Raw genomic sequence first — 25,969 nt, 5'->3', positions numbered from 1 at the left:
CTCCTGGAGTTAGGAATTTGCAGTCTTGTTGTAATACAGTGTTGGACAGAGTCTTTACAGATACAGGTGAACCTTGTGTTGCAGCAAGAGTTCAAGTTAAGCACGACAATGTGTAAAATCCAAATTCCATGTCAACACTTTCCATATTGACTAAGCTGAGGATAGTGGGACGGTGAATTTTTAAATGACCAGACCATCCCTGTAAAGGGAGCAGGTAATTCTTACCAACTTTGTATCATAGAATCATAAGAGTTTACAGTGCAGAAGGATGCCATTTGGCCCATCGAGTCTACATCGGCCTCTGAAAGAGTCCCCGACCTAATCCATACCTCTACCCTATCCCTGTAACCCACCGGCCCACCAATTTATCATGGCCAATCCACCTAACCTGCACACCTCTGGACTGTGGGAGGAAACCGGAGCACCCGGAGGAAACCCACGCAGACACGGGGAGAACGTGCAGTCTCCGCACAGACAGTGACCCAGCGGGGAATTGAACCTGGCGCTGTGAAGCAACAGTGCTAACCACTATTACTGTGGCGCCCCTGTACTGGTTTGATTTTCTTTAGATAGGGACAAAATATGTCTGAAAAGGGACATTATGCCTTTCCAATTTTGTTAAATCTCTTTAAAATGGTGTCAGTTGTTTTTTTTTGTATGACTGTATCATGTTTAACATGTAGCTGAAGTACATTAATCGGTGCCAGAATATCAATGAAGTGTTGAAATCAATGGCGCATATTTTATGAATAACACATGAGAAGCTTTGAGGATTCATTTATTTCCTGAGACTGTCTGTAATTTTTATTTGAATTTTATTTTGTTGACAATATAAATCTGAGTTATCTCTGTCGGGAGATTTCAGAATTAAAACCTTTTGTCCCCCTTCTCACCATCCCATTTTTCAAGTGTGGCCTTGAAAGAAATAATTCAAAGGACCATGTTCCCTTTTCATCTGTGAGTGGGATTCAATTTTTTTTTGAATGCATTTTATTCAAACTTGTGTCAAAGTAGTTTACAGCAAATAAACACCCCGGGAAACATTCTTCCCAACAATCAACGATACAGTTTGTACAGATTTTTCTCCTTTTTCACCCCCGCACCCTTCTGCGATGTACAGCCCCTCAAACACGGTCACAAACACCCCCCACCTTTTCTCAAACTCCCCTGCTGAGCCCCTTAACTGATACTTTAGCTTCCCTAACCGCAGGAAGTCATACAGGTCACTCTACCATGCTGCTACCCCCGGTGGCGATGCCGACCGCCACTCCTGCAAAATTAATCGCTGTGCAATCAGAGAGACGAAGGACAAGACATCGGCTTCCTCGTCTCCGTGAGCTCCGGCTTCTCTGAAACCCCAAATATCGCCACCAAAGTGTCCGGGTCCACTCTCTCCTCCACTATCCTGGCTAAAACCGTGAACACTCCGCCCAGAATCATCCCAATTTTTCACAACCACAAAACATGTGCACATGATTCACTGGCCCCCGCCCACACCTCTCTCATTCATCTGCTACCCCCTGAAAGAAACGTTCATTCTCACCCGAATCATATGCACCACCTTAAACTCTAACAGGCTCATCATTGCACAAGAGGAGGTCCCGTTTACCCTTCGGAGTGACTCACTCCATCCTCCCCAATTGATCTCCATTCCCAACTCCACTTCCCATTTCTCCTTGATCTTCACCAGCCGCTCGCCTCCCTGCTCCCCCAGCCACTTATATATACCCCCAATTCTCCCCTCCCCTTCCACATCCAGAAGCAGCAGTCGCTCCAACAGAGTGTATTCCGGCAATCTAGGGAACCCCTTCCAGACCTTTCATGCAAAGTCTCTAACCTGTAGATACCTGAACTCACTACCCCTCGGCAGCTCTACCCTCTCCCTTAGCTTCACCAGACTGGTGAACCCTTCCTCCAAATACAAATCCCTCACCTTGATCAGCCCCACTTCCCTCCACCGCCTTATACACTATCCATCCCACCCCCCCGGCACAGCGGCGTTAGCACCAACATGTGAGGGAGGTTAAATATGTCACCGTCAACATTATTTCCTTAAGGAATCTGGATGCTTGAAGAAATTGGACATTAAACTTAATGGAAAGGTCGGCCAGTTTTCCGATTCTGAGCATTACTGAAGATCCCAGTGTGTGATGCCAAAGTTCTGCTCACGGGCATTGATATTCAAACATCAGAGTTGAGAATTACTGCAAATTGACTTTGCAATTAAATACAGTCAAAATAAAAGCATTTTGTGTTCATATATTTAAATTTGAGCTAGTAAATCAATAATTCCGAAGCATTTGTCTTTTGAGGTGTTAATCCAAAGGACTCTTAAATGATCCCTATAGCTGCTGTCTCTGTGATAATGGCTGAGTGGTCCCTGTGGTACTTACAGGAAAATTGGATCATTTTTATCCCTGTTCATTAGAAGTAGCGAAGGGGTTTTTTTTATTTGTGTGCTAGCAGAATTACAGTCATGAGCAATTCTGAAATATTCCATTCTTGAGAATGAATTTCTGTAAGCTTTACCAAGACGATAGTCAACCTCACCACATCGGACTGGGAGAAATTGCTGCAAAAAGGTAGATTTTGCAGTATCATTAATTAGATTCATTTTACCTCCCTCCTCACATGACATTCCATTTTTTGGGGGGCACAAATTAGTGCAGCCTGGCAGACTCATTGCTACATCTTTGCCTGTGTTCCAGGGAGGAGAGGAATGTACGGTTAATTCTGCCACTGTCTCGAAGCCTGTGGGTTGGTCGAATCAAAAGCACTCTTGACGCAAAAGAATCACAGACCATGAAATGACCCTTTGATGCCTCTCGGTTCAATCACCACTTACTCTGCTTTCCATTCTGGCAGTCTGACCATCACACCCATTCATTCATTCAAGTTTTGCGAACTTGTGATCAAATTTAGTTTTTTTTTCACTTTCCTGATGTGCTATTAGAATGATGTGATAAGAAATGGTCAAATTAAGTTTCATCAAATGCCTCTCAAGCGCAGTGGGACACTCTGCGGCTGTCCTGAGCGACTAACAAAATTCTGCTGTGCGTATTGCCCTGCCTGTTGAACGTGTACATCTGGTCTCTGCTGGCATGTATCTGGGCCAAGATGGTGCCAGCCTTTGACAAAATCAAAACAATTCCCACTTCAGGGTAGCAGGCCCAGTCAAGAATTGGGAATCAGTCCAAATGCTGTGCACAGATTTTTGGTCGAGGTTATGAGGGACCGGCAGGAAAATGGAGTTGAGGCCATGATATGATCAGCCGTGATCTTATTAAATGGTCGAGCAGGCTGGGGGGAGTGAACAGCCTCCTCCTGCTCCTATTCGTACGCTCGTATGTTCACGGGAACCTACTGTTCAGATGCTATTTGTGTTTTGCTATTTGTGTTGAACAACTTCATCTGTTGTCCAATCCCTGGCTTCTCTTCAGGCGTTGGATGCAGTCTCACCAGTGCCCACTGCAATATGATTGGCTGATAACTCTCTAAGATGGGGCTTCCTCCAGAGTTGGCAGTGAAAGGCCTGAGTCAAGCTGAGTCAAGCTAATGAACAATTCTCAGAGTGACTTCAGGCAGCCACATGAGCTTGGGTAAGTTTTATATTGACTTCTTCGGCGAGTGTGAACAACATGGTGGGCACTATTTCGAGATATTTAAAGGGACAATCTGCTGATTTCCAATAAACGGCTGAGGTTTATTTTATCGGGCTGCTTTTTGAAAGCTTTTTATGCTGCAACTAACAGCAATAGATTGGGAAAGTAATTTAGTCAGTGAACAAAAAGCTTTTGGCAAGCTTCAGCTTGGTTTGGTGTTTGCTCAGCTGTTGTGTTGTACGTGGAGGTGGAGCAGGCTCAAGCCCTGGGATCTGTAGAAGGAGATGGAGATATCTCCGAGGATGGAATACTGTGTCCTGTTCTGGGGCGGGATTCTCCCCTACCCGGCGGGGCGGGGGGGTCCCGGCATAGTGGAGTGGCGCCAACCACTCCAGCGTCGGGCCTCCCCAAAGGTGCGGAATTCTCCGTACCTTTAGGGGTCAAGCCCTCACATTGAGGGGCTAGGCCCGTGCTGGAGAGGTTGGCACCCCGCCGACTGGCGGGAACGGCCTTTAACGCTCGCCCCCCCGGCGTCGGGGCTGGCCGAAAGGCCTTCGCCGGTTCACACATGCGCGGTAGGGGGGTTCTCTTCCGCCTCCGCCATGGTGGAGGCCGTGGCGGCGGCGGAAGAACAAGAATGCCCCCGTGGCACTGGACCGCCCGCCGATCGGTGGGCCTGGCCACTGTGGGGGCACCCTCCAGGGTCCGATCGCCCCCCCCCCTCCCCCAGGACCCCGGGGGCCCACTCGCGCCGCCGATCCCGCCGCCACCAGAGGTGGTTCAAACCACGGTGGCGGGAGAGGCCTCCCAGCGGCGGGACTTCGGCCCATCGTGGGCCGGAGAATCGCCGCGGGGGGCCTGCTGATCGGCGGGGCGTGATTCCCGCCCCCACCAATTCCCGGGTGGCGGAGAATTCCGGCCACGGCGGGGGCGAGATTTTCGCCGGTCCCGGGCGATTCTCCGACCCTGCGGGGGGTTGGAGAATTTTGCCCCTGGTCACTCTATTATAGGAAGGATATTGTTAAACTAGAAAGAGTGCAGAGGAGATTTACGAGGATGCTACCAGGACTTGATGGTCTGAGTTATAAGGAGAGGCTGGATAGGCTGGGACTTTTCCCTGGAGCGTAGGAGGCTTAGGGGTGATCTTATAGAGGTCTATAAAATAATGAGGGGTAGAAAAGATAGATAGTCGACATCTTTTCCCAAAGGTAGAGGAGTCTGGAACTAGAGGGCAGAGGTTTAAGGTGAGAGGGGAGAGATACAAAAGAGACCAGAGGGGAAATTTCTTCTCACAGAGGGTGGGGAGCATCTGGAATGAGCTGCCAGAGGCAGTGGTAGAGGTGGGTACAATTTGTTTAAAAAAGGAGTTGGACAGTTACATGGGCAGGGTGGATATAGAGGGATATGGGCCAAATGCTGGAAGTGGGACTAGCTTAGTGATAGAAACTGGACGGCATGGACAAGCTGGGCCGAAGGGCCTGTTTCATGCTGTAAATCTCTGACTATTAATAGACTTGCAGAACTGAAAAATGAAATAAATGAAGCTCAATTTTGCGTTCTTTACATTACAGCTGATCTGAAATATGATTTGTGTTTTACACCCTGACAATGTTACTATTTACCAGCCTCCCTGGACGCGAGACTCCTTCATCCAGCGTGAGCTACAGTAATGTATAAAGTACATTAAAAGTTACCTCTTTTTGGAATTGTACAGTTGTAGCACTCTCATGGCATCTGCAGTAATCAGAACAAAATTTACTTTCTGACATCAAACCACAGGATTTCATTGATTGTAAAATAGTTTGGAACATCTTGGGCAGGTTCTAGCTCATTTTCCCTTTATTAATAAGATAATCCGTTAATCCCTGCTCAAAAGGGTAAACACAATATTGGTCGGTGAGGGTAGGTGATAATCAGCAGGAGGTTTCCTTGACCATGTTTGACCGGATGCCAAGGAACTTCATAGGGTCCAATGCCAATGTTGAGGACTCAGGGCAACGTCTGCACCACTGCCACCAACTCTGGTGGGTATGGCTTGCCGGGGGGAGCTAGGGTCTAAACAAGGGATGGTGATGGTGGTGTCTGAGATATTGTCTGTAAGGTATGATTCACTGAGTATGACCGTGTCAGGCACTACCTTGATGCTAACTGGGATAGATTTAAACAGATCTGACAACTGAATACTGTGGATCCTTGTGGTGCTGTGGCCCATCAGCAGGGTTATACTCAAACACAATCTGTAACTGTTACGGGTCCAGACCAGAACCCCAAATTCTGGTTAAGATCCCGGATTAGAACCCAACTATTTACATTTGGTACAACTGTGAGGAAATGTTTTTGCCCCACAGGAGTGATAACACTGACCTGTAGACAGCTGTTATATTAAAACGAACTTTAATTTGAACACAGAATTAAGCACATTAGCATCAAAGAAATAGCTTTACAGTTACAACATCTTAACTTGCTTCCTGAAACCTACCTCTACCTTCCAATGAAGCAAACCCATATATTTCAAATGCCACTTGTGTATGAAGTGAAGTTAACAGCCTGGCTTTAATTGCTTACATTGGTGCAGAGTCCTTGCAGAGAGAAACCTTTAGGACCAAACCAAATTCTGCTGTAGCCCTGCCCGGAGACCCTGCCCGGAGGCACTGGGCCCTGCCCGGCGGCCCTGGGCCCTGCCCGGAGGCACTGGGCCCTGCCTGGAGGCACTGGGCCCTGCCTGGAGGCACTGGACCCTGCCCGGAGGCACTGGGCCCTGCCCGGAGGCACTGGGCCCTGCCCGGAGGCACTGGGCCCTGTCCAGAGCCACTGGGCCCTTCACAGAAGCCCTGGGCCCTGCCCGGCGGCCCTGGGCCCTGCCCGGAGGCACTGGGCCCTGCCCAGAGGCACTGGGCCCTGTCCAGAGGCACTGGGCCCTTCACGGAAGCCCTGGGCCCTGCTCATAAGGCCCTGGGCCCTGCCCGGAGGCACTGGGCCCTGCCCAGAGGCACTGGGCCCTGCCCAGAGGCACTGGGCCCTTCACGGAAGCCCTGGGCCCTGCTCATAAGGCCCTGGGCCCTGCCCGGAGGCCCTGGGCCCTGCCCGGCGGCCCTGGGCCCTTCCCGGAGGCCCTGGGCCCTGCTCATAAGGCCCTGGGCCCTGCCCGGAGTCCCTGGGCCCTGCCCGGAGGCCCTGGGCCCTGCCCGGACCCATTAATTCTGACTGAGCTTCAATTGCAATGGAAACAATGCAGAAACAATGCATCCTGTAGGATGTGGGTGGTGAGGGATACCACTGGTGTCCCCGCTGACTATACCTGCGGGAAGTGCACCCAACTCCAGCTCCTCAGAGACCGTGTGAAGGTACTGGAGCTGGAGCTGGATGAACTTCGGATCATCCGGGAGGCAGAGGGGATCATAGAGAAGAGTTACAGGGAGGTAGCCACACCAAAGGTACTGGACAAGAGTAGCTGGGTTACAGTCAGGGGAAAGAAAATTAACAGGCAGACAGTGCAGGGATCCCTCGTGGCCATTCCCCTTCAAAACAAGTATACCGTTTTGGATGCTGTTGGGGGGGATGACCTACCGGGGGAAGGCCCCAGCGGCCAGGTCTCTGGCACTGAGTCTGGCTCTGGGGCTCAGAAGGGAAGGGGGGAGCATAGAAAAGCAATAGTAATAGGAGATTCAATGGTTAGGGGAATAGATAGGAGATTCTGTGGTCGCGAGCGAGACTCCCGAAAGGTATGTTGCCTCCCGGGTGCCAGGGCCAGGGATGTCTCTGATCGTGTCTTCAGGATCCTGAAGGGGGAGGGTGAGCAGCCAGAAGTCGTGGTGCACATTGGTACCAACGATGTAGGTAGGAAAAAGGGTGTGGAGGTAATAAACAAGTTTAGGGAGTTAGGCTGGAAGTTAAGGGCCAGGACAGACAGAGTTGTCATCTCTGGTTTGTTGCCGGTGCCACGTGATAGCGAGGCTAGGAATAGGGAGAGAGTGCAGTTGAACACGTGGCTGCAGGAATGGTGTAGGAGGGAGGGCTTCAGGTATTTGGATAATTGGAGCGCATTCTGGGGAAGGTGGGACCTGTACAAGCAGGACGGGTTGCATCTGAACCAGAGGGGCACCAATATCCTGGGGGGGAGGTTTTCTAGTACTCTTCGGGAGGGTTTAAACTAATTTGGCAGGGGAATGGGAACCGGATCTGTAGTCCAGCAACTAAGGTAGACGATAGTCAGGACGCCAAAGCACGTAGTGATGCAGTGGGGAAGGTAACAATGACAAAGGAGAGTACTTGCAGGCAAGGAGATGGGTTGAAGTGTGTATACTTTAATGCAAGAAGCATCAGGAATAAGGTGGGTGAACTTAATGCATGGATCGGTACTTGGGACTACGATGTGGTGGCCATCACGGAAACTTGGATAGAAGAGGGGCAGAAATGGTTGTTGGAGGTCCCTGGTTATAGATGTTTCAACAAGATTAGGGAGGATGGTAAAAGAGGTGGGGGGGTGGCATTGTTAATTAGAGATAGTATAACAGCTGCAGAAAGGCAGTTCGAGGGGGATCTGCCTACTGAGGTAATATGGGTTGAAGTTAGAAATAGGAAAGGAGCAGTCACCTTGTTGGGTGTGTTCTATAGGCCCCCCAATAGCAGCAGAGATGTGGAGGAACAGATTGGGAAACAGATTCTGGAAAGGTGCAGAAGTCACAGGGTAGTAGTCATGGGCGACTTCAACTTCCCAAACATTGAGTGGAAACTCTTTAGATCAAATAGTTTGGATGGGGTAGTGTTTGTGCAGTGTGTCCAGGAAGCTTTTCTAACACAGTATGTAGATTGTCCGACCAGAGGGGAGGCCATATTGGATTTAGTACTTGGTAATGAACCAGGGCAGGTGATAGATTTGTTAGTGGGGGAGCATTTTGGAGGTAGTGACCACAATTCTGTGACTTTCACTTTAGTAATGGAGAGGGATAGGTGCGAGCAACAGGGCAAGGTTTATAATTGGGGGAAGGGTAAATACAATGCTGTCAGACAAGAATTGAAGTGCAGAAGTTGGGAACATAGGCTGTCAGGGAAGGACACAAGTGAAATGTGGAACTTGTTCAAGGATCAGGTACTGCGTGTCTTTGATATGTATGTCCCTGTCAGGCAGGGAAGAGATGGTCGAGTGAGGGAACCATGGTTGACAAGAGAGGTTGAATGTCTTGTTAAGAGGAAGAAGGAGACTTATGTAAGGCTGAAGAAACAAGGTTCAGACAGGGCGCTGGAGGGATACAAGATAGCCAGGAGGGAACTGAAGAAAGGGATTAGGAGAGCTAAGAGAGGGCATGAAAAATCCTTGGCGGGTAGGATCAAGGAAAACCCCAAGGCCTTTTACACATACGTGAGAAATATGAGAATGACTAGAGTGAGAGTAGGTCCGATTAAGGACAGTAGCGGGAGATTGTGTATTGAGTCTGAAGAGATAGGAGAGGTCTTGAACAAGTATTTTTCTTCAGTATTTACAAATGAGAGGGGCCATATTGTTGGAGAGGACAGCGTGAAGCAGACTGATAAGCTTGAGGAGATACTTGTCAGGAAGGAAGATGTGTTGCGCGTTTTGAAAAACTTGAGGATAGACAAGTCCCCCGGGCCTGACGGGATATATCCAAGGATTCTATGGGAAGCAAGAAATGAAATTGCAGAGCCGTTGGCAATGATCTTTTCATCCTCGCTGTCAACAGGGGTGGTACCAGAGGATTGGAGAGTGGCGAATGTCGTGCCCCTGTTCAAAAAAGGGAATAGGGATAACCCTGGGAATTACAGGCCAGTTAGTCTTACTTCGGTGGTAGGCAAAGTAATGGAAAGGGTACTGAGGGATAGGATTTCTGAGCATCTGGAAAGGCATTGCTTGATTAGGGATAGTCAGCACGGATTTGTGAGGGGTAGGTCTTGCCTTACAAGTCTTATTGAATTCTTTGAGGAGGTGACCAAGCATGTGGATGAAGGTAAAGCAGTGGATGTAGTGTACATGGATTTTAGTAAGGCATTTGATAAGGTTCCCCATGGTAGGCTTATGCAGAAAGTAAGGAGGCATGGGATAGTGGGAAATTTGGCCAGTTGGATAACAAACTGGCTAACCGATAGAAGACAGAGAGTTGTGGTGGATGGCAAATATTCAGCCTGGAGCCCAGTTATCAGTGGCGTACCGCAGGGATCAGTTCTGGGTCCTCTGCTGTTTGTGATTTTCATTAACGACTTGGATGAGGGAGTTGAAGGGTGGGTCAGTAAATTTGCAGATGATACGAAGATTGGTGGAGTTGTGGATAGTGAGGAGGGCTGTTGTCGGCTTCAAAGAGACATAGATAGAATGCAGAGCTGGGCTGAGAAGTGGCAGATGGAGTTTAACCCTGACAAGTGTGAGGTTGTCCATTTTGGAAGGACAAATCTGAATGCGGAATACAGGGTTAATGGTAGGGCTCTTGGCAATGTGGAGGAGCAGAGAGATCTTGGGGTCTATGTTCATTGTTCTTTGAAAGTTGCCACTCAAGTGGATAGAGCTGTGAAGAAGGCCTATGGTGTGCTAGCGTTCATTAGCAGAGGGATTGAATTTAAGAGCCGTGAGGTGATGATGCAGCTGTACAAAACCTTGGTCAGGCCACATTTGGAGTACTGTGTGCAGTTCTGGTCACCTCATTTTAGGAAGGATGTGGAAGCTTTGGAAAAGGTGCAAAGGAGATTTACCAGGATGTTGCCTGGAATGGAGAGTAGGTCTTATGAGGAAAGGTTGAGGGTGCTAGGCCTTTTCTCATTAGAACGGAGAAGGATGAGGGGCGACTTGATAGAGGTTTATAAGATGATCAGGGTAATAGATAGAGTAGATAGTCAGAGACTTTTTCCCCGGGTGGAACACACCATTACAAGGGGACATAAATTTAAGATAAATGGTGGAAGATATAGAGGGGATGTCAGAGGTAGGTTCTTTACCCAGAGAGTAGTGGGGGCATGGAATGCACTGCCTGTGGTAGTAGTTGAGTCGGAAAATTTATGGACCTTCAAACGGCTATTGGATAGGTACTTGGATTAGGGTAGAATAAGGGAGTGTAGGTTAACTTCTTAAGGGCAGCACGGTAGCATTGTGGATAGCACAATTGCTTCACAGCTCCAGGGTCCCAAGTTCGATTTCGACTTGGGTCACTGTCTGTGTGGAGTCTGCACATCCTCCCCGTGACTGCGTGGGTTTCCTCCGGGTACTCCGGTTTCCTCCCACAGTCCAAAGATGTGCAGGTTGGGTGGATTGGCCATGACAAATTGTCCAAAATTCTATGATTAACCTAGGACAAAAGTTCGGCGCAACATCGTGGGCCGAAGGGCCTGTTCTGTGCTGTATTTCTCTATCTATCTATCTAAATATTGGAAACTCTCAGCTGGTCAGTCAGCTTCTGTGAAGAGAGTGAATGTGTTTCTGCTTCTGGTGAGGAGACTGTCTTAGGACTGGTGGTTTCTGCAGATGGTTTGCTCATCAGTAATTCATGCACAGTGTCCACGGAAGCCGACTATACGCTTCCCGCTTTTTCTGTTTTTCTGTCAGATTTTAAGGGACACATTGTTAATTTTGCTTCTTGTGCCTCCAATTCTGTAGGTAAAAGCCACTGTGTTCTACTTCATCTTTCTCACTCCCCAGGCCATTCTCTTCTCTGTTACTAAAATGAAAGTTAGAATCACTACAATGCAGAAGGAGGCCTGTCGAACCTGCACTGACCCTCTGAAAGAGCACCTTACCTAGGTCCATGGCCCCTCCCTGATCCCGGTAACCCAATCACCCCACCTAAACTTTGGACACGTAACCCGGGTCCCTGGCACTGTGAGACAGCAGTGTTAACCTGGGTCCCTGGCACTGTGAGGCAGCAGTGTTAACCCGGGTCCCTGGCACAGTGAGACAGCAGTGTTAACCTGGGTCCCTGGCACTGTGAGGCAGCAGTGTTAACCCGGGTCCCTGGCACTGTGAGACAGCAGTGTTAACCCGGGTCCCTGGCACTGTGAGACAGCAGTGTTAACCCGGGTCCCTGGCACTGTGAGACAGCAGTGTTAACCCGGGTCCCTGGCACTGTGAGACAGCAGTGTTAACCCGGGTCCCTGGCACAGTGAGACAGCAGTGTTAACCCGGGTCCCTGGCACTGTGAGACAGCAGTGTTAACCCGGGTCCCTGGCACTGTGAGACAGCAGTGTTAAGCCGAGTCCCTGGTGCTGTGAGACAGCAGTGTTAACCCGGGTCCCTGGCGCTGTGAGACAGCAGTGTTAACCCGGGTCCCTGGCACTGTGAGACAGCAGTGTTAACCCGGGTCCTTGGCGCTGTGAGGCAGCAGTGTTAACCCGGGTCCCTGGCGCTGTGAGGCAGCAGTGTTCACCCGGGTCCCTGGCGCTGTGAGGTAGCAGTGTTAACCTGGGTCCCTGGCACTGTGAGGCAGCAGTGTTAACCCGGGTCCCAGGCACTGTGCGGCAGCAGTGTTAAGCCGAGTCCCTGACACTGTGAGACAGCAGTGTTAACCCGGGTCCTTGGCACTGTGAGACAGCAGTGTTAACCCGGGTCCCTGGCACTGAGGCAGCAGTGTTAACCCGGGTCCCTGGCGCTGTGAGACAGCAGTGTTAACCCGGGTCCCTGGCACTGTGAGACAGCAGTGTTAACCCGGGTCCCTGGCACAGTGAGGCAGCAGTGTTAACCCGGGTCCCTGGCACTGTGAGGCAGCAGTGTTAACCCGGGTCCCTAGCACTGTGAGACAGCAGTGTTAACCTGGGTCCCTGGCACTGTGAGGCAGCAGTGTTAACCCAGGCTCCTGGCACTGTGAGACAGCAGTGTTAACCCGGGTCCCTGGCACAGTGAGGCAGCAGTGTTAACCCGGGTCCCTAGCACTGTGAGACAGCAGTGTTTACCCGGGTCCCTAGCACTGTGAGACAGCAGTGTTAACCTGGGTCCCTGGCACTGTGAGGCAGCAGTGTTAACCCAGGCTCCTGGCACTGTGAGGCAGCAGTGTTAACCCGGGTCCCTGGCACTGTGAGGCAGCAGTGTTAACCTGGGTCCCTGGCACTGTGAGGCAGCAGTGTTAACCCAGGCTCCTGGCACTGTGAGGCAGCAGTGTTAACCCGGTTCCCTGGCACTGTGAGACAGCAGTGCTAACCCGGGTCCCTGGCACTGTGAGGCAACAGTGTTAACCCGGGTCCCTGGCACTGTGAGGCAGCAGTGTTAACCCGGGTCCCTGGCGCTGTGAGACAGCAGTGTTAACCCGAGTCCCTGGCACTGTGAGCCAGCAGTGTTAACCCGGGTCCCAGGCACTATAAAGCAGCAGTGTTAACCCGGGTCCCTGGCACTATGAGGCAGCAGTGTTAACCTGGGTCCCTGGCACTATGAGGCAGCAGTGTTAACCCGGGTCCCTGGCACTATGAGGCAGCAGTGTTAACCCGGGTCCCTGGCACTGTGAGGCAGCAGTGTTAACCTGGGTCCCTGGCACTGTGAGGCAGCAGTGCTAACCCGGGTCCCTGGCACTGTGAGACAGCAGTGTTAACCCGGGTCCCTGGCGCTGTGAGACAGCAGTGTTAACCCGGGTCCCTGGCACTGTGAGACAGCAGTGCTAACCCGGGTCCCTGGCACTGTGAGACAGCAGTGTTAACCCGGGTCCCTGGCACTGTGAGGCAGCAGTGTTAACCCGGGTCCCTGGCACTGTGAGACAGCAGTGTTGACCCGGGTCCCTGGCACTGTGAGGCAGCAGTGCTAACCCGGGTCCCTGGCGCTGTGAGGCAGCAGTGTTAACCCGGGTCCCTGGCGCTGTGAGGCAGCAGTGTTAACCCGGGTCCCTGGCATTGTGAGGCAGCAGTGGTTAGCACTGTTGCATCACAGCCCCAGGGACCCGGATTTAATTCCTGGCTTGGGTCACTGTCTGTGTGGAGTCTGCACATTCTCCCCGTGTCTGCGTGCGTTTCCTCTGGCGTTTCCTCCCACAAGTCCTGAAAGACGTGCTATTCTGAATTAACTCTCTGAGTACCTGAACAGGCGCCGGAATGTGCCGACTAGGGGCTTTTCACAGTAACTTCATTGCAGTGTTAATGTAAGCCTACTTGCGACAATAAAGATTATTATTATTATACAGACTTGCGCCTATTTGAATATTAAAGCCCCGTCTCGCTGGATCTTCCTGACTCAGGCCGGGTGAGTCTCGAGCACAAAGCGAGACCCTGGCTCCAGCGGCAAAGTATAAAAGGTGCGGAGCGGAGGAGGACACACCCCATTTTACAGCTGCCGTAAAGCAGAGTGAGTTTGAAGGTCCCGTTTAAAACAGCAGGCCAGGGAGAAGGTATTTGCGGGCGGGGGTTCAGGCGTCAGGGAAACTAGAAGTGTTTTTATTCCTCTAACTCTTTCCGAGTAACTTTGAGGGTCAGCCTGGCAGAACAGTCTAACAATTGGCAGCTAAACCCTCACTTAGAAACGTCCGAGAGCGATTTCCCCAGCCCCACAAATCCAACAGTCAGGAGCCAGGAGGTCACCGTGTTTCAGGTCGCTGGCATTTCACTTGCTCAGCCTTTCCAGAATGTTCTTGTACAATGTGCATGTGGCCAGCTCGCTCTTTGTTTGGATTCCTGCTCCTTGAAAATTTACTGGATATATTTTGACTTTCAGACTTTAAGCGGAGGCAGAGAAAGTCTCAGAAAGTCTTTGCCGAGTAACTGGGGAAAGGAAGGTTCATAACTCATTGCATAATTATCAAATACAACGGAAACGGAGAGGAAGAAACCCCAACTAGAGTTGGGAAACGGAGGAAGCAAACCGGGGCTTTAGAGCAACTGTTCACAGACGCATCGCCACATTTCAACAAGTGAATAGGAGCCATTTCAATTACAAAACCCATACAATGGCAAGACGGGGAAATGGGGCTCAATGAAACATGGATTGAGCAGCAAGTTATTGTGATCTGGAACACATAACCCGGAAGGGCGGTGGAAGCAGATTCAATAGCAACTTTGAAAAGGGAATTAGAACATACAGTGCAGAAGGAGGCCATTCGGTCCATCGACCCACTTAAGCTCTCACTTCCACCCTATCCCTGTAACCCAACAACCCCTCCTAATCTTTTTTTGGACACTAAGAGCAATTTATCATGGCCAATCCACCTAACCTGCACATCTTTGGACTGTGGGAGGAAACCGGAGCACCCGGAGGAAACCCACGTACACACGGGGAGAACGTGCAGAGTCCACAGATAGTGACCCAAGCCGGGAATTGAACCTGGGACCCTGGAGCTGTGAAGCCATAGTGCTAACCACTGTGCTACAGTGCTGGCCACATAGAGTGATAATCCATCACTGAGTGCCAGTGCGAGGAAGTCGCGATCACTCGTGCTGTTTCTCTCGCTGCAGATGCTGACTGACCCGTTGATTATTTCCTGCATCGAGTTTTATTTCCGATCACCAGCAGCTGCAGTCTTTCGCTTTTGAGGTGTTAATATCAATGGTGCCCACAGCTCCAAATAGGGAAAATGCTAGGGAAGAAGGTTTGAAAGAAATATTTAGGAATGTATTTATGCTGCAGGCATATATTACTGAAGCAAAACAGCCACGGTGACCAGAACAGTGATGGGTAACCTGGGATAGTGAGTGTGCCTCACGAGGGTCCCTCCTTCCTCTCAGTGGGCTGCAAGCCTGAAATGGTTCACTTCCCATGACCACAGCGATAGGATTGAATAGGCGCCGAATATTTCAGAACGAGTTAGAGAAAATGCTTAATCGCTTCTCAATTAATAGAACTGTCATCAACTTCAAATGGTAAAAACAAAATAAATATTTACACTTTGTACGCAGAGGGAGCGCACCGTTCCAAAATGGGTTTCAGTTCCGATTGGAGGTCCGTGCATCCTGAAGTAGAACATAGAACTTTACAGCGCAGTACAGGACCTTCGGCCCTCGATGTTGCGCCGACCTGTGAAACCCCTCTAAAGCCCATCTACACTATTCCCTTATCGTCCATATGTCTATCCAATGACCATTTGAATGCGTTTAGTGTTGGCGAGTCCACTACTGTTGCAGGCAGGGCATTCCACACCCTTACTACTCTCTGAGTAAAGAACCTACCGCTGACATCTGTCCTGTATCTATCTCCCCTCAATTTAAAGCTATGTCCCCTCGTGCTGGACATCACCATCCGAGGAAAAAGGCTCTCACTATCCACCCTATCTAATCCTCTGATCATCTTGTATGCCTCAATTAAGTCACCTCTTAACCTTCTTCTCTCTAACGAAAACAGCCTCAAGTCCTTCAGCCTTTCCTCATATGATCTTCCCTCCATACCAGGCAACATTCTTGTAAATCTCCTCTGTACCCTTTCCAATGCTTCCACATCCTTCCTATAATGCGGCGACCAGAACTGCATGCAATACTCCAAATGCGGCCGCACCAGAGTTTTGTACAACTGCAACATGACCTCATGGCTCCGAAACTCAATTCCTCTACCAATAAAAGCTAACACACCGTACGCCTTCTTAACAACCCTCTCAACCTGGGTGGCAACTTTCAGGGATCTATGGACATGGACACCGAGATCTCTCTGCTCGTCCACACTACCAAGAATCTTACCATTAGCCCAGTACTCTGTCTTCCTGTTATTCCTTCCAAAATGAATCACCTCACACTTTTCTGCATTAAACTCCACTTGCCACCTGTCAGCCCAGCTCTGCAGCTTATCTATGTCCCTCTGTAACTTGTAACATCCTTCTGCACTGTCCACAACTCCACCGACTTTAGTGTCATCTGCAAATTTACTCACCCATCCTTCTACGCCCTCCTCCAGGTCATTTATAAAAATGACAAACAGCAACGGCCCCAGAACAGATCCTTGTGGCACACCACTAGTAACTGGACACCAGTCAGAGCATTTCCCATCAACCACCACTCTTTGTCTTCTATCAGCTAGCCAATTTCTGATCCAAACTGCTAAATCACCCTGAATCCCATGCTGCACTTGGGCGCCTCCCCTGAATCCTGAGTATGTCACTTCCTCAGCTTGGAACACACAATTATCTCTCTTCTGCCTTATTCCAGCCTTCTCAAATCCTTTTTAAAATTTAGAAAAAAATACCCAATTCAGTTTTTCCAATTAAGGGGCAATTTAGCGTGGCCAACTCCTACCCTGCACATTGTTGGGTTGTGGGCGTGAAACCCACGCAAACACTGGGTGAATGTGCAAACTCCATAAGACCAAAAGACATAGCAGCAGAATTAGGCCACTCGGCCCATCGAGTCTGCTCCGCCATTCAATCATGGCTGATATTTTCTCATCCCCATTCTCCTGCCTTCTCCCCATAACCCCTGATCCCCTTATTGATCAAGAACCTATCTATCTCTGTTTTAAAGACACTCAGTGATTTGGCCTCCACAGCCTTATGCGGCAAAGAGTTCCACAGATTCACCACCCTCTGGCTGAAGAAATTCCTCCTCATCTCTGTTTTAAAGGATCGTCTCTTTAGTCTGAGATTGTGCCCTCTGGTTCTATTTTTTCCTACAAGTGGAAACATCCTCTCCACGTCCACTCTATCCAGGCTCCCAGTATCCTGTAAGTTTCAATAAGATCCCCCCTCAACCTTCTAAACTCCAACGAGTACAGACCCAGAGACCTCAACCTTTCCTCATACGACAAGCTCTTCATTCCAGGGATCATTCTTGTGAACCTCCTCTGGACCCTTTCCAAGGCCCCAGCACATCCTTCCTTAGATACGGGGCCCAAAACTGCTCACAATACTCCAAATGGGATCTGACCAGGGCCTTATACAACCTTAAAAGTAGATCCCTGGCCTTGTATTCTAGCCCTCTTGACATAAATGCTAACATTGCATTTGCTTTCTTAACTGCCGACTGAACCTGCACATTAACCTTAAGAGAATCGTGAACAAGGGCTCCCAAGTCCCTTTTTTGTTTCTGATTTCCTAAGCTTTTCACCAGTTAGAAAATAGTCTGTGCCTAAATTCCTCTTTCCAAAGTGCATAACCTCACACTTTTCCACATTGTGTTCCATCTGCCACTTCTTTGCCCACTCTCCTAGCCTGTCCAAGTCCTTCTGCAGCCCCCCTGTTTCCTCAATACTACCTGTCCCTCTACAGATCTTTGTATCATCTGCAAACTTAGTAACAGTGCCTTCAGTACCTTCTTCCAGATCATTCATGTATATTGTGAAAAGCTGTGGTCCCAGCACAGACCCCTGAGGTACACCACTATTCACCGGACCGTGACCCCGGGCCAGGATCGAACCCTGGTCTTCAGTGCCATGAGGCAGCAGTGCCTCCGTGCCGCCCTTTCTCAAATCTTTTTCAGATTTCTTTGAGATTTGCTCGGTGCTCCTCCTTCAGACTTCCTGTAATTAGTACACCATCTCGACAGGTATCAATCTTAGAAACAACAAATTCAGGTTATTACCAAACTTGGATCATTTGGTTTCAAGCCACCCTATATCCTGATGTTTCTCTGATTTTTTCATTTCATTTCTTTTCAAATGTATGATGCATTGATTCAATTCTCAGGCGAGTAAATCTCGGTAGAATTTGTGTGTCAGTCCATTGTGCCATAAATAGTAACATCTCTCAACTCTGTCAACTGCCTGGTCTGCTGCCAAATTCCTCATCCATTTATTTGTTACCCCCAGGCATAATTATTCCAAAACATTCCTGGCTGCTCTGTCACATTTTACCTTCCGCAAGTTTGAAGACACCTAAAGCTCTGCTGCCTGTGTCATAACCCACACCAAATACTGTTTATCCATCACCCCTGTGTTCACTGACCTACACGGGCCCCTGGTTAGACAGTGCCACAGTTTTAAAGTTCTTGCCCCGCCCCTCCCTATCTCTGTAACGTCCTCCAGTTCCACAACCCTCTGGGATATCTGGGCTGCACTAATTCTGATTTCTTGAGCATTCTCAATTTGAATCAGTCCACACCTGGCGGCTGTACCTTGCCCCAAGCCCTGCTGTTCCCTCCCCATTTCTCTCTTTGAGCAGGTTTGGGGCCGTCTGCTCTAACATCTCCTTGATTGGCTCAAAGCCAAATTTAGGTGGTGCCTTGCGGATGTTTTATTGTGCTATAGGTGCTGTAGAAATACAAATTGTGGTTATGGTCCTTCCAATTTAAATCAAACCGCTTGAACCAGTTTGATGAAGACCACATTGCTGAAAATGTTCACTGTGCCCAATATTGTTATTAGTAATACTGTGATGATTGAAGATTCCTCTGTATTTTACAGCATGAAGATATTGCTCCTGCTGCTGGGTTGAATTTTACAAACAGTTGACAATCTGGCCTTTGATCTCTAGGCTCTGCTCATTTATGATATTTGTCATTCGTGGTGCACCTGTTTGTCCTGAATATGGAGGGTCGATGAGTATATGGAGGGTCGATGAGTATATGTAGGGTCGATGTCTATACGTCGGGTCGATAAGTATACGTCGGGTCGATGTGTATATGTAGGGTCGATGTGTATATGGAGGGTCAATGTGTATACGTCGGGTCGGTGTGTATATGTAGGGTCGATGTGTATATGGAGGGTCAATGTGTATATGTCGGGTCGGTGTGTATATGTAGGGTCGATGTCTATACGCCGGGTTGATGTGTATGTCGGGTCGATGTGTATATGTAGGGTCTATGTTGGGTCGGGTCGGTGTGTACATGTCGGGTTGATGTGTATATCTAGGGTCGGTGTGTATATGTAGGGTCGATGTGTATATGGAGGGTCGATGTGTATTTGGAGGGTCAATGTGTATATGCCGGGTCGATGTGTATATGTAGGGTCGATGTGTATATGTAGGGTCGATGTGTATATGTAGGGTCGATGTGTACACGTAGGGTCGATGTGTATATGTAGGGTCGATGTGTATATGTAGGGTCGATGTGTATACGTAGGGTCGATGTGTATATGTAGGGTCGATGTGTATATGTAGGGTCGATGTGTATATGTAGGGTCGATGTGTATACGTAGGGTCGATGTGTATACGTAGGGTCGATGTGTATATGTAGGGTCGATGTGTATACGTAGGGTCGATGTGTATATGTAGGGTCGATGTGTATACGTAGGGTCGATGTGTATACGTAGGGTCGATGTGTATATGTAGGGTCGATGTGTATATGTAGGGTCGATGTGTAAACGTGGGGTCGATGTGTATACGTCGGGTCGATGTGTATATGTAGGGTCGATGTGTATACGTCGGGTCGATGTGTATACGTCGGGTCGATGTGTATATGTCGGGTCGATGTGTATATGTCTGGTCGATGTGTATATGTAGGGTCGATGTGTATATGTCTGGTCGATGTGTATATGTCTGGTCGATGTGTATATGTCTGGTCGATGTGTATATGTCTGGTCGATGTGTATATGTCTGGTCGATGTGTATATGTAGGGTCGATGTGTATATGTGGGGTCGATGTGTATACGTGGGGTCGATGTGTATACGTCGGGTCGATGTGTATATGTCGGGTCGATGTGTATATGTCGGGTCGATGTGTATATGTCGGGTCGATGTGTATATGTCTGGTCGATGTGTATATGTCTGGTCGATGTGTATATGTCGGGTCTATGTTGGGTCGGGTCGATGTGTGTATGTAGGGTCGATGTGTATAAGTAGGGTCGATGTGTATACTTTGGGTCGATGTGTATACGTGGGGTCGATGTGTATACGTGGGGTCGATGTGTATACGTCGGGTCGATGTGTATATGTCTGGTCGATGTGTGTATGTAGGGTCGATGTGTATATGTAGGGTCGATGTGTATATGTAGGGTCGATGTGTATATGTGGGGTCGATGTGTATACGTCGGGTCGATGTGTATATGTAGGGTCGATGTGTATATGTAGGGTCGATGTGTACATGTCAGGTCAATGTGTATATGTCGGGTCGATGTGTATATGTGGGGTCGATGTGTATATGTGGGGTCGGTGTGTATATGTCGGGTCGATGTGTATACGTAGGGTCGATGTGTATACGTGGGGTCGATGTGTATACGTAGGGTCGATGTGTATATGTAGGGTCGATGTGTATATGTGGGGTCGATGTGTATATGTAGGGTCGATGTGTATACGTCGGGTCGATGTGTATATGTAGGGTCGATGTGTATATGTAGGGTCGATGTGTACATGTCAGGTCAATGTGTATATGTAGGGTCGATGTGTATATGTGGGGTCGATGTGTATATGTGGGGTCGGTGTGTATATGTAGGGTCGATGTGTATATGTAGGGTCGATGTGTATATGTGGGGTCGGTGTGTATATGTAGGGTCGATGTGTATATGTGGGGTCGGTGTGTATATGTAGGGTCGATGTGTATATGTAGGGTCGATGTGTATATGTCGGGTCGATGTGTATACGTAGGGTCGATGTGTATACGTAGGGTCGATGTGTATACGTAGGGTCGATGTGTATACGTCGGGTCGATGTGTATATGTAGGGTCGATGTGTATATGTAGGGTCGATGTGTATATGTAGGGTCGATGTGTATATGTAGGGTCGATGTGTATATGTAGGGTCGATGTGTATATGTAAGGTCGATGTGTATATGTAGGGTCGATGTGTATATGTAAGGTCGATGTGTATATGTAGGGTCGATGTGTATATGTGGGGTCGATATACGGCATTGGATGATTTGGAATCCACTCCAGTTGATCTTTATTTATTGACACCACCATTTCCTAAATCCCCGATGATTAATGTTTCATCAGCCACTCTGTGAGTGAAACACAATTGTGCTCTGATGTTGTGTCGATGGAATTACAGTCTGATTGGTTTTACTGCTGAGTTAATGGCAGAGTTTGGTCAGCGGTATACAATAACTAACTGACTGGCTGCAGTATCGCTGAGTTAATGGCAGAGTTTGGTCAGCGGTATACAATAACTAACTGACTGGTTGCAGTATCGCTGAGTTAATGGCAGAGTTTGGTCAGCGGTGTACAATAACTAACTGACTGGCTGCAGTATCGCTGAGTTAATGGCAGAGTTTGGTCAGCGGTATACAATAACTAACTGACTGGCTGCAGTATTGCTGAGTTAATGGTAACAGTCACAGGATTTCCCCTTGCTGTGAGGGAAGGAGAACAAAGAAGAACGTGTAACATCGCAGCTTCCAGAAATGAAGCAGCAAGTGAGCGTTGTGTAATAACGACATCAGAACAATTGTCATTTCCACCTCGATGTCTGTCATACTGCAGAGCGAGGAGAAGACTAACTGACGTGACACACACAAATTTCCCTCAGTCAGTGAAGTCTGGCCTGATCCAGAACACCCGACATTCATGCACATTTCAGTGTACTTCATGAATACACGCTGGTGATTTTCAATCCTCTAAAGATTGCAGTGTATATACTGCAACCAACCCTGAATCTAACCCCTGACACAAGGGGCGGGATTCTCCAATCCCGCTGCACAGTGTCCACAATGTTGTAAACGCCGTCGCATGAACAGGCCGCTCCCATGTCTAATTCTGGCCCCTACAGGGGGCCAGCACGGTGCTGGAGCGGTTCGCGCCGCTCCAGCTGTCAATCCAGGTGCGAACTGGGCGCCGCGGGATCCGCGCATGCCGCATGCACAGTTGCACCGACGCCAACGAGGACATGCGCAGTGGCCTCCTTCAACGTGCCGATTGCAACATGGCGCAGGGCTACAGGGGCCGGCGTGTAGGAAAGGAGGCCCCCAGCGACAGAGGCCGGCACGCCGATCGGTGGGCCCCGATCGCAGGCCAGGCCACTTCAGAGCCCCCCCCCCCACAGGCCGCCAGCAACCCTTACACACCGAGGTCCCGCCAGCCCAGAGCAGGTTAGAAATGCACCAGCGGGACTCAGCTCCTTTCCTACGGACGGAGAATTGGCGGGCCAGCTGTGTAGAGTGGCCGCAGACCGGTGCCGCGCCATCCATGTTGGCGCCAATTGGCGATGGATTCTCCGCAGGGAGAATCGCGTACCAGTGTCGGGGCAGCGTGGCCCGTTTGTGGGGATTCTCCGGCCCAGCGCGGGCTGGGAGAATCCCGCCCAAGGTGTTCAGATTGGTTCTCCTTGCTCAGAATAACCAGCATGTCAAATTACAGTGCAATATCTTGTACCCCATCACTGTAATTCATTCTGCTGTTATAATATTGCTACGCTTTCATACCCTCCATTGCTGAAACACATCCATTTCACCATCATTTCAAAGATCAGTTTCTCTTATTCTCGTCTGACCAGTTTCTGCCCAACTCAAACTTACCCAGATCCCTCCATCCCATCTTGTAGACTCTCAAACACCTGCTCAATTGTTGCTGACTTTCATTAGCTTCCCAATCACCGACAAATTGAAATCCTTGTTCACTTTATTCTACAATAGTGTTTCTCAAACATTTTTGCCGGGCCCCACGCCGGCCGATCTTCGCAACCCACACGGCTGACCTTCGTGACCCACGCCGGCTGACCATTTCGACCCACGCCGGCCGATCTTCGCGACCCACACGGCTGACCTTCGTGACCCACGCCGGCCGATCTTCGCGACCCACACGGCTGACTTTCGTGACCCATGCCGGCTGACCATTTAGACCCACGCCGACTGACCATTTAGACCCACGCCGGCTGACCATTTAAACCCACGCCGGCTGACCATTTAGACCCACACCGGCTGACCATTTAGACCCACACCGGCTGACCTTTTCGACCCACACCGGCTGACCATTTAGACCCACACCGGCTGACCATTTAGACCCACACCGGCTGACCATTTAGACCCACACCGGCTGACCTTTTCGACCCACACCGGCTGACCATTTAGACCCACACCGGCTGACCATTTAGACCCACACCGGCTGACCATTTAGACCCACGCCGGCTGACCTTCTCGACCCACACCGGCTGACCTTTTCGACGCACGCCGGCTGACCTTTTCGATCCACGCCGGCTGACCTTTTCGATCCACGCTGGCTGATCTTCTTGACCCACGCCGGCTGACGTTCGGGACCCACACCGGCCGACCTTCGTAACCCATGCCAGCTGACCATTTCGACCCACGCCAGCCAACCTTCGCAACCCACACCGGCTGAACTTCGCAACCCACACCGGCCGACCTTTGCGATTCACGCCGGCCGACCTTTGCGACCCACCATTTTCTCTAATCTTTAATGTGACAGGTGCCCTGCTTGGTCCTGACTTAGACGTTCAATGTTCTATTTCTGCTAAGGACTGGAGCTGCTGATTTAAGTTCTCGCTGCATCTTTAAACTTGCTGCAAAGGGGGGAGTGCAAACCTGCCACGTCGTTTTCAGAAGCTCCACAGGAATTTGGTTGCAATCGGGCAGTAAACTGACTGCCCGCTGCCAGCGCAGAGGTCCCCTCTCTGAGAGCTGCTGGCCAATCCCTTCCTAACAACACTGGTGGGGGTTACGGGTCTGAGCTCAGGTAAGTTTGAGGAACGTGGTCTGGCCAGCCAGCCAGGCAAGCTTTGATGGTGGGGGGGGGAGGGGGGGGGTCACTATTGCAGCTGTTGTGGGAGGGGTGGTGGTCTCCATGAGTCACAGGGTGCCCAAACCGGGGTCCCAAAGGGGGGGGGGGTGTCGGGGGAGGGGTGGGGGGGGGAGGGGGAGGGGTGTCGAGGGGGAGGGGAGGGGGGGGGGGGGGGGATCTCGGCCGTGCATATCCCGCTGAGGCCCCATATGCGTTGAATCTCCATGTGTTTCTCGGCCCTGCACGCTCGCTCAGGAACTTTGTTCCCATTTAGTTGAATCGAGCCCATAAGATCTGATGAGTGTTGACGGGGTGGGTGTGGAGAGGATGTTGCCTCTTGTGGGAGAATCTAGAACGAGACATCACTGTTTAAAAATAAGGGATCACTCATTTAAGACAGAGATGAGGAGAGATATTTTCTGACGGTGAATCCTTTAGAACTCTTCCTCTAAAGGCAGTGGAAGCAGAATCTTCCTCTAAAGGCAGTGGAAGCAGAATCTTCCTCTAAAGGCAGTGGAAGCAGAATCTTCCTCTAAAGGCAGTGGAAGCAGAATCTTCCTCTAAAGGCAGTGGAAGCAGAATCTTTGAATAGTATAAAGGCAGACCTGGATCGATATTGATTTACAAACGGGCGAAAGGTTATCGGGGGTCAGCAGGAATGTGGGGTCAAGGTTACAATCAAATCAGCCGGGATCGTAATCGAATGGTGGAGAAGGCTCGAGGGGCTGAATGGCCCTCCTCCTGTTCCCAATCCATATGTCGATATGTTTGTGAGATAAATAAATAGAGGAGTGCGAATCTCTGGAGGAGCCAGCCCTATACCTCATTGAAAAGATGGCACCTGGCACAGAGCAGGCATCCCTGGCGACTACACCACAGTGTCAGCCCGGGGCCGGAGCTCCAGGTGAGGATTTCAACCCACAATCTTTCAGCTTCACAGATAAAGGTGCTAATCACTGACAAACCGCACTGAGTACAATGATCACTGGGGCATTCCTCTTGCATTTCAAGGACAATCTGTAATACAATTAGTTTTTTTGTTAAATAAAGACACTGGTCTCTATGTTCCTCTACTTTTTTTTATGAATAAAGAGTGAACTGAGAAACCTGTGTTTATAATAATAATCTTTATTATTGTCACCAGTAGGCTTACATTAACACTGCAATGAGGTTACTGTGAATATCCCCTAGTCGCCACATTCCGGCACCTGTTCGGGTACACAGAGGGAGAATTCAGAATGTCCAAATTCCCTAACGGCCCGTCTTTCGGGATGTGTCGGAAGAAACCGGAGCACCCGGAGGAAACCCACACAGACACGGGTAGAACGTGCAGACTCTGCACAGACAATGGCCCAAGCTGGGAATCGAACCTGGGACCCTGGTGCTGTGAAGCAACAGGGCTAACCACTGTGCTACCGTGCTGCCCTAATTCACTTGGTAAGGGAAAAATTTGGAGCCAGTCTGTCTTTAACGCAGGTTTATCCACAAAACATCCCAAAGCACATACACTTCTTCCCCTCTCCCTCCCTTCCTCTCTCTGCCCCCAAACTTCATTGTGACAGGATTGCACCCGTTACAACATGGAGCCCTTTTATATCATCGTATTTGGATTTGGATTTTGTTTATTGTCACGTGTACCGAGGTGCAGTGAAAAGTATTTTTCTGCGAGCAGCTCAACAGATCATTAAGTACATGGGAAGAAAAGGAAATGAAAGAAAATACATAATAGGGCAACAGAAGGTACACAATGTAACTACATAAGCACCAGCATCAGATGAAGCATACAGGGTGTAGTGTTAATGAGGTCAGTCAATAAGAGGGTCATTTAGGAGTCTGGTGACAGTGGGGAAGAAGTTGTTTTTGAGTCTGTTTGTGCGTGTTCTCAGGCTTCTGTATCTCCTGCCCGATGGAAGAAGTTGAAAGAGTGAGTAAGCAGGGTGGG

At 49.6% G+C, this 25,969-nt stretch overlaps 1 protein-coding gene across 1 annotated transcript in view; it reads left to right on the top strand.

Moving 5' to 3' along the window:
* The window catches only part of LOC119970047 (endophilin-A1-like), a 182,860-nt gene that overhangs the window by 35,367 nt on the left and 121,524 nt on the right, over nt 1-25,969 (top strand). The gene's annotated exons all lie outside the window — the stretch shown is intronic.

The sequence above is a fragment of the Scyliorhinus canicula genome, chromosome 8 (assembly GCF_902713615.1).
Source record: "Scyliorhinus canicula chromosome 8, sScyCan1.1, whole genome shotgun sequence".
NCBI lineage: Eukaryota > Metazoa > Chordata > Chondrichthyes > Carcharhiniformes > Scyliorhinidae > Scyliorhinus > Scyliorhinus canicula.
Note: the sequence above shows the minus strand (reverse complement) of the source record. Positions and strands in the feature narration are given on the sequence as shown.